Source organism: Ptychodera flava, chromosome 14 (assembly GCF_041260155.1).
Source record: "Ptychodera flava strain L36383 chromosome 14, AS_Pfla_20210202, whole genome shotgun sequence".
Lineage (NCBI taxonomy): Eukaryota > Metazoa > Hemichordata > Enteropneusta > Ptychoderidae > Ptychodera > Ptychodera flava.
Window position 1 is genome coordinate 9,881,360 of NC_091941.1, and position 9,193 is coordinate 9,890,552.

General features: G+C 36.7%; 1 protein-coding gene across 2 annotated transcripts in view; it reads left to right on the plus strand.

The window, feature by feature from the left end:
• LOC139149278 (endoplasmic reticulum membrane-associated RNA degradation protein-like) overlaps positions 1-7,286 on the plus strand; it is a 67,570-nt gene extending 60,284 nt beyond the window's left edge. For both annotated transcript variants that reach the window (XR_011556094.1, XM_070720930.1), the window contains one exon: positions 4,672-7,286. The gene's annotated coding sequence lies outside the window, so the exon portion shown is untranslated. The remainder of the gene's footprint in view (positions 1-4,671) is intronic.
• Positions 7,287-9,193: the final 1,907 nt, after the last annotated feature.

The window sequence follows — 9,193 nt, forward strand, 5'->3', positions numbered from 1 at the left end:
TTAATCGAGCTCAAGTTATCAGTAAAATCAGAGTTAGATTTTGAAAATGAGAGAACATCTGGTTAGAGTGAAGCTTGTCAGAGAGAACATACAGGCTGATGGCATCAGGAGGGTCAGCAAAAGCAATCTGAGTTCAAGATTTTATCACTGGTTTCGAGGTACAGTAATCTTTTGCAGGATGGAAAAAAACCCTCAGGCAATTAAGATAGGCAGGAAAAGTCAGAATCCAATGACCGAACAAAAACACTTTTTAGATAACCATTCACTTTCCCTGACAATATCGTCTTGTAATAAATGACAAAGACTGAGATAAAAGTTGTACAATGGTGGCTGCCAACATGATAGGACAATCATAAAAGCTATCCATTTTATTGAAAACAAAATTAAGAGGCAGAAAATTCTGTGTAACAGACAGGGAAGTTCTATCAGGGTTCTTGTATAGCTGTGTGAAGCCAGATAAAACAGCTACAAATTGAGCACTGATAAAAAAGTAATATAACTGCAGTTACATTTTTAGATAACATTTCCGGGAATAGGAGAATCTTAGGAAGTAGGCGGGATAATCAAGTCCTGGCAATGGTTCCATTCAGGATGATGTTCTTTCCGGCTATTGAGATTTTTTTGAATGAAACAGACCAATTACCCATCTCATCAATGAAATTCAAGACAACTTACGGAAGAAGCTTTAGCTCATTTGTATTCATCTTCAAAATGAATGAATTGAAGATGAAAATCAATTCCCTACTTGGTCATATAAGTCATCAAATTTAGTATGCAATCAGTTTATTCAAGTGATTTCCATGGTAAATTAATACTATATATCTTGTGGATCTGTCACACTTCCATCAAAGTTGTCTTTTCGCAGGCTGGCCATGAATTCAAACTGATAACTTCAAGATAATCTTGACTTTCCCGTGACAGTGAGGTTATCATGTATTTGTCAGATGAGTTCTCTCTTTTTAATACCTCAAAGAATTCTGGTTTTATAGCTTACCGTAATAACAAATTCATCCAATGCTGAATTTTTTTATCATTATTCATTTGACAAATAGATTAATAATATCATCTATTTTTGAAGATCAAGAAGGTAAACCACCCTTCTTTGTGAAGTTTCACTGATTGTTTAACCCTTTCACCCTGTTTCCCTATGCAGAGATCCAACTTTGCCATTGAAAATTATGGGATTGGGCCAAACCATGGCAGTGACAGGGGATGGGGAGGTGGGGGTGTCAGAACTGTAAGACATGTTATCCAAACTGATTCCACTATTGTCTAATACCCATTCTCCTGATTGGCTTAAATAAGAATAAAGATTCTGCGGTGAATATACAGATGAGAGTTTATTTGCTGCCAACTTCAGCAGCAACTAAGGAGACCAACCGATAGAACTTGGGGTGGTCAAGGAAGGAAAAACAAATCTGAAGAGCTAAACTTACCCTAAAAAAAATTCAACTTGTTGTTTTGGAATTAATCAGTAAAAAAAATTAATCACACAAAGTCCTAGGACATTTGCCAAAATCTTGCATGCAAAAAAAAGTTTTTGTTGAAAGTCTTACTTCCTTGTCCAAGGTTTACTAAGTAAGTTCAGTCCCTAACAGCTTCCTGACACAAAGTATACTCAACACAAAAATGTCAAAAATCTGAAGTTTATGCAAATGTGTACAACAGTTTGTGCGTAATTAAGTATATAAAGATGATAGAGGATCAGCTATCATGGACCAAGGCAAGATCCAGCAGCCTTTGCTGATACCCCATGCTATAACCATGTACACCTTATGGCTGACTGTCATTTTCCGTGATATTGAAGACTCTATGAGATCTTGTATGGTTTTGAGGTTTGGCAGGATAGAAGTTTCATCATGACACATGGTGAATGGCATGGCATGTCATTTACAGAGTAAGGCAGCTGCGTACAATTCACTGATATTTTACTGACAGGAACAATAAAACCATATTTTGATCAAGTTTTTCATACGTTTCGTCCCAGAAAAGTAGCATATTTTTTTCCCTAGATTGTGAAAGAAAAAATGTCAAAGCCTTGTTCAGCGAAATACGATGTGTACCGTGAAATACTCAATCACATTCACAGTGTTAATTTTGACAAATGCATTCCAGTCCCAGCTGTTAAACAATGGCAATTGTTATACACACACATTTACAATCTGAATACTAGGCATTTGTGCATGATTTTGGGAATAAGAGTGGAAACTATCACATATTTTACTGACAAAATAAAAAAATGGAGAATACATAAAAAGTCATAACATCAGGGGCTTTAAACTATACAGATACCTCACTGTCATGTAGAATTTGACTTTTTCAACGTGTTAAACAAAAAAGCAAAGTCTCACAAGGTCTTGTGGAGATCAGAAAATAGTCATGTGAATTTCAGTATTCGTATCATTGTCAATCTGTTCTGCCTGACGTAAGAGAGACAGTAAAACTCCACTTTACGACTAAATGAGCCTTTAAAATGACGCAGCAGGAATAATCAGATGCAAAGGAAAAAATAACTTGTACATCAAAACCAATGGGAAGTGCTGTTTGTACATTAAAAAAACATCAGGAAGGACAAACATAACGTCACTGTCTGTGGCAGACTATGCAGCTAATTTTGAAATCTGCATCACAGCCCAGAATGTCTTGTAGCCATGGTAATAATATGCAACATTGTTGCTAATTGTGTACCTGTCGGTGGAGCTTCCCCCACTTTACCTCCTTTTTATTTGATTAAAATGTTCATGCACACACACAACGCAGTACTGCCAATGCTGAATAATAAAAATTCCACTTTTGTGATGGTGAGGTCAATATTTACGCAAGTTGTGACACCTGTCAATAAAAGATATTATATGATGAATTTCAATTTCAATTCTGCTTATATTCTTAGGTATAATTCTCATGTGTCATAAAAAAAATTACATCTGCTTGAGTAGTGCTTATCAGGCTTTAAGGTTTGTTACTAAATATAGCATCGTTTGAGGAATAATGGCTTTTACTGACACTAATTCAGATAAATTTTCTCTATTTTTGTACCTGTATTCATTACTGCAAATCTTATCTTGATGTGAGATTTTTATAGTGTCAATCATAACATCTATAGTAACGAAGGGCCAATTTTGCCACTTCTGTTGAAACATAATATCCAAAAGCATAAAAAATTGTGAACAAATATGTACTTTTGCACATTCATGAAAAATGTGACATCATAACAAACACCATTATTCACTTAATATTCCATGATTAAATATCCAATGAGGTACAATCAATGCAATAATAATCATGCTATGCTATTTCCAGTACAGTCCAGCATGATAAAACCTCCCATCACAAATCAATCCTACTCTTGAAATCATACTTCACTGTTTGATCAATTATTCAGACAGTATTTAATATTTCCTGGTGACACTCAAAGATTTATGTAGCCTGCCTTCAGAGTTGCTGACACAAGCTTTTTTACTGTGCTTGTGAGTGTGCTTACAGGCATGTGAGTAAGCAGAGCTTTCAACAGAAATTGTATCCCAGGCATGGGATTCAATGTAATGTAATCCTCTTTTCCTTTGGTTTACTGTATCATGTTTTGACAGCGACACTGGAGGACAGTGACATCCAAGCGAATCGAAATCTTTTGGTACATCATCTCAAAACAAATGAATCTTAAACTTAAATGGACATCACTTGAGAGTATCCCCACAGGGATGACTACATACTGATCATACTATGCATTGTCATATTGTATCATTATGGGTATGGATGTTAAAACGTTATGGGATTTGAATCAATGTAGCATCAGTGTCTAAACTAAAAACAAATAATACATTGAAAAATTGGAATCATGTGTTGTAGAACCAGCTATTCTACATTTCCATTTTCACAAAGGGTTTGAAGTCTAGAAAGCTAAATGTATCGGCCATAAAGCAATCAGATGGGAAGGAATTATTGCATTGCGACAGTCATGAATTTATCTTGTCCCAACTGGTCATCTGTTAATATTTCCTCTTTCGGTAACTGTAAAAGAAGCTGGAAGCCAATATTACTAATAAAATATATTACTTTGACATAGCAAGTGACATTACTGACTTAGATTTTCATATCACTAAAGTTATGTGTGACATCAAAATTTATCAAAACAAGTGTGTTTATGATATAAGAATGTGATAAAGTACTTTTGAAAGGGACAAAGCATGTGTTACTTTACAGTGTTGACGGCAATCATTGGCACATGTGTATTCATGGATTGGAATTCTACCTTCTAATTCACATGTGAAATCATGGAGAGTTTTGGAGAAACTTACAACCGAGAAGACATAATTTCATTACAAATAGCCACTGCATAATCACACATCATTATTAAAATCAATATCTATAGTTGACACAGGTAAGATTGGCAAAGAGAGACAATTTTTGCAGGCACACAAACAAGACATGAAACTTCTAATAACCTTTTTTGCAGAATATTAATCAGTTTTGTACCTGCTCAGTAACAAAATTTCATCATATAAAGTCGGCCTATTCTCACAGACTTCCTTTCTAACAACTTGCTTCCAGGAAAATTTCTTCTTTGTGCACGCTGTATCCCATAAATCCAACAGTCTCATCAAAATCATCCACTGGATGCAAGCTACATTTATTTCAATCATTTTCTCTTACTTTTCACTTTCACCTCTCCAGGAACAAGTTCATTAGTGCTCGACAGAAGAACTGGAAATCATCAGTGTCTATCATGATATACGGTCGAACATCGGATGCAGCTTGACTTTCAGAAGATGAATGCGTCGCGGAAATTTGTACCAATCAGCACCAGCATTGAGCCTGTCGTTACTTATCCACATTGAGACCAGCTAGCGAGTGGAACATACCGAGAGTGGATAATGGATGCTTATCACTTAATCAAGTAATAAGGCAGTCATGTGGATAGGAGATTAATTCAACTGGAACATACATTGGCTGCAGATGCCTTTTATCTGGATGTCAACCATCACATGCCTTGTACCCTACGGAAGTTCATCTCATTAATACCAGTTCTTCTGCACCATGAAAATAAACTGCTCAGACTTGTTCGGTGAAGAATTCAAAGAAAAAGTGGACGGGAATCCATGGAGTCCGAATCTTGTCACTGCTGGCGTAGTTTTCCTGTTTATGTTACCGGTCATTATATGCAGTAATGTATTGGTGATTGTATGTGTTGTCAAATTCAAGAGGTTGCAAATTCCGGCCAACTACTTTCTTTCCAACCTGGCCGTCTCAGACATCCTCGTCGGAATTTCGATGCCGGTAGTGTACGTGACAGAGAACCAGCAGATCAAAGTCAATGATGGAATGGTGTGTCTTCTGATTTACTGCGTGTGCATCGTGGCATGCAGTACATCCTTACTCAATTTAACAGTCACTGCTTATGATAGATACTCGGCGTTGGTGACGCCGCTGAAATATGCAGCCTCGATAACTGTCAAGTCGACCACTATTGTCATTGTTCTAACATGGATTGCAATAATAGGAATCGGTTTCTCACCTTTGATGGGATGGTACTACAACACAGACTTTAAAACCTGCTCTATTTGTTCTTTCCATTTGATAAACAGATACTGCCTGTTGTTTCTCATCTGTGTCGTTTTTCTGCCCAATTTCATCTGTATCTGTTACTTCTACTATCGTATAATGAGCATCGCACGCAAACAGTCCAGGGCCATATCAGCCATTCATCTGGCTGTCTACCCAGTACTCATAAACAAGAACTTGAGCATGCAGTTCAAGGGTAGCAAGTACGCCAAAACATTAGCCATCATAATGGGAATATTCATGTTGTCCTGGCTACCGCTCATTGTTACTTTAGTCATAGAGATTCTATGCGTGGATCTCTTTCGCTATCATTACCTCTACAGCTATTTCACTCTTCTGATTTACTGCAACAGCGCCCTCAATCCGTGGATTTATTCCTTCAAAAACAATGACTTCAAGGCAGCTCTGAGACGACTGAGAAGGAGAGCATGCACATGCTGTAATGTAGAGACGCCGAGCTTGAATCGGTCCGCCTCTCGCGCGTCCATCGCACTTAGTCGCACGAACAGTCTCATTGGAACAGTCAATTTACAAATGTTGTACGAGACGTACAAAGACGAGCCGATCGCCGAAGTGCCAAATGAGTCTGTCAGCAGACACAGATCTAGCGTGGAAGAAAAGACCGCAGATACTCAAGAGAGGCATGTTCATCAGTGTGTGGTTGAACATCACGATGAACAGAGTACACATCAAGAGACGAAAGACAGTTTAGAAGACAGCGCAGTGGTGGAGGACGTTTCAGAGCTTGAGTGTTCTGATTCCGTTATCTTTAACACTGATAATGACAACGAAAACAAGAAGCCACCCAATCATTGTGGTGATGAGGCAGTAGTTACCCCATGCAAGAAAATTTCTGTTGTCATGGAAACAGAAGTGTAGAATGCAGGACAGGATTTTTTTTGAAAGAAGTTAAATGGCATCCTTATAAATCTGTCATTTGGAACAATGTGATGAGCTGCTGACCCATAAATTGTTCTGGAAAAGTTGTCAGAAAGAAAGAATTAATGAGAATCACAGGCTGATAATATACTGACATCTTCATTGTACGGTTTGCCTTAAAGCTAAATATAGATGTAACTATCTGATAGCACATTTTAAAAAGCGAATTCTCACAATGTACTGACTATACTTCTTTGTACAGATTGACTCATTGAGCTAAGTATAGATGTAACTGTCTGATGGCAAATGAGAACACTGTTAGATATATGGACTGTATAGTTTCTTTAAAACCTTGGTGACTGTGGCACATGCAGACATTCATAATGTTTGTGGTTGATGCAGATCATGAAAAACAAACAATAGGCTCTCAAATGGATAGAGACTGTGCTGTAAATACCTCGTATAAACATTTATCATTTCAGTAAGTTCTCTATTCCATTGGTCCTCACTCAAGCCTCTATTTACTTTCCAAATTGTGCAACTCAAAACGTGTCCATTTTCACACCAAGTACCTCACTCATCACAGTCTTAGATGAACTGTAGAGGGCAGCACACTATGGTATATTTTTATACACACTGGATTATATTTAATACTGAATGTGATTTGAAAAATGGCTCCTACTGAGTTATGTAGCATTTTAATATTTGCATCAAAGATACATATTTACTGGTATGTTCTAAATGTTGTGATGTAATATTTTGTATGAAAGGTAAAAATATGTAAGCCACATTTCGTTTTTAAAGCATTTCACTTTGCAATAAAGATTGTTGGATAACTTTTAATTGTACATTTTGTAGCATCCACTCTCTGACTATGATCATAGTCAGGTTAATTTTACAGAATGTAGAATACTTGAACTATTAGACCATTGAGGTCTGTGATTGAGCGGAGTGTAGCCAGGCGTGAGTGAGCTTAGAAGGTCAAATTCACCTTGGAAAATTGGCAAGGAATGTCACTCAACACAGAAAGTAGCCAAGGTGACATGCATACTCATACCCAGAAAGTGGATGTTTGACTCTAAATATATAAACACCTTGTGTGGATTTGTAATTTGTAACCAACAAAAGAAGTCTGATTTTACCTTGCAACTCAAATTATTTACTCTTTGACATACAGGCCCAAACCATGGTGGTGAAAAGTTTTGTAACAGGCCATATGGTGGTGAAAAGATTTGTAAGTAGGCCTGTTACAGGCCTACTACTAAACCCTTTCACCACCATGGTCTGGTCAAAACAGAACCCATTTTACAGGGAATAAGGGAGTGAACAGGTTAAACAATGTTCTTAATTCAAGATTCAGCAATCAATGTGCCTCACCTGAAGCCTTACATTTTGTTGACTTGCAATGTCTTGTACAGCTGAGAAATTTTACAAATTTTACCTAAGCTTCAAAGCCAGAAGAAAACTCAGCTTGTGCCAGCAAATGAAAAGATGAAATGGTATACTTTGGACAATCGTCCAGTCTGCATGCTTTGGTTGGTTTGGCTTTACTCTCCTCAACCAAGGAGTCCCTTTCCTAAAGAAACACCCTTGGCTATGGAAATTGACTTTGGACCCGCACCATTCCTGTAAAATGTGCTATTGATGCGATGTCAATTCTGAATTTCTCTTCCTTAAATAACTAAAGGCAAGACTTGCTGTAATTTAACCAGTAAATATTACACATGCTGTCCAGATCATGAAGACATTTATACTGCAATATCTGAATACTGTCTCTTTGTTCCATAGTTCAACTGTCAACACAATCATTATAGAGTTACATGAATCCACACTGCTTCCTTTCAAATAAATTTTATTCTTTTGCACAAGAGGAGATAGTATATGTGAAATTTACATTGTAAAATTGTGAATAAAGTCATATGATTGAATTTTTGTAAGTCTGTGTTATTGTCTGTTCAAGTTCAGGAAGGTGTTTACTTATAAAAGTTGCCATACTTCTTCATTCAGTAGATGACCTTTGTTCTAGTATTTCTAAGGGACCAAATATATCTTGCTGAATTTTTTCTGCATTTTCTTCCTGACAAAAATCATTTTCAAATGTCAAACTCTTTATGTGATGACAAGAGTGAAAAAAATTTGCCTCTTCTGGACCCCCAGCAGCCTCCTTAATAGCCAAATATAATTTAAGCAGCAACGTCAAAGGCTTTATAATTTTATTATGTTGTCTATGTTTTCTTATCACCGTGACTAATTGGAGATCCCTTTGGAGACAAATATCACATTCCAAGGCTTAAGATGAAGAAGTTTAACAGCCACTTCTCAATTTGTCTGATAACATTCCTGTACCATAACAAGAACAGGTACGTTAAAGGGACAAAGTCGGCCATTTTTCATGAATTTTGTTTGATACGAGATATTACTTATATTGTTTGACATGTTGAAAAATACCGGTACTGAATAAATTGGTGAGAATGCATATATTCGACCCCGATTTGAGACAAATGAAACAGTCTCGAAAATAATTAATGGTCATGACCATTAATTCATTTTCGCGATGGTTTCATGTATTGTGTCTAAAACCGGGGTCAAATATATCCATGGTCACCCATTTATTCAGTATCTTTCAACATGTCAAACAATATAAGTAGTATCTCGTATCAAACAAAATTCATCAAAAATGGCCGACTTTATCCCTTTAATGTTCAATGTCAGTGAACAGTTGTGAAGGTAGTGTGATTTTAGTGTGAGTTCATTT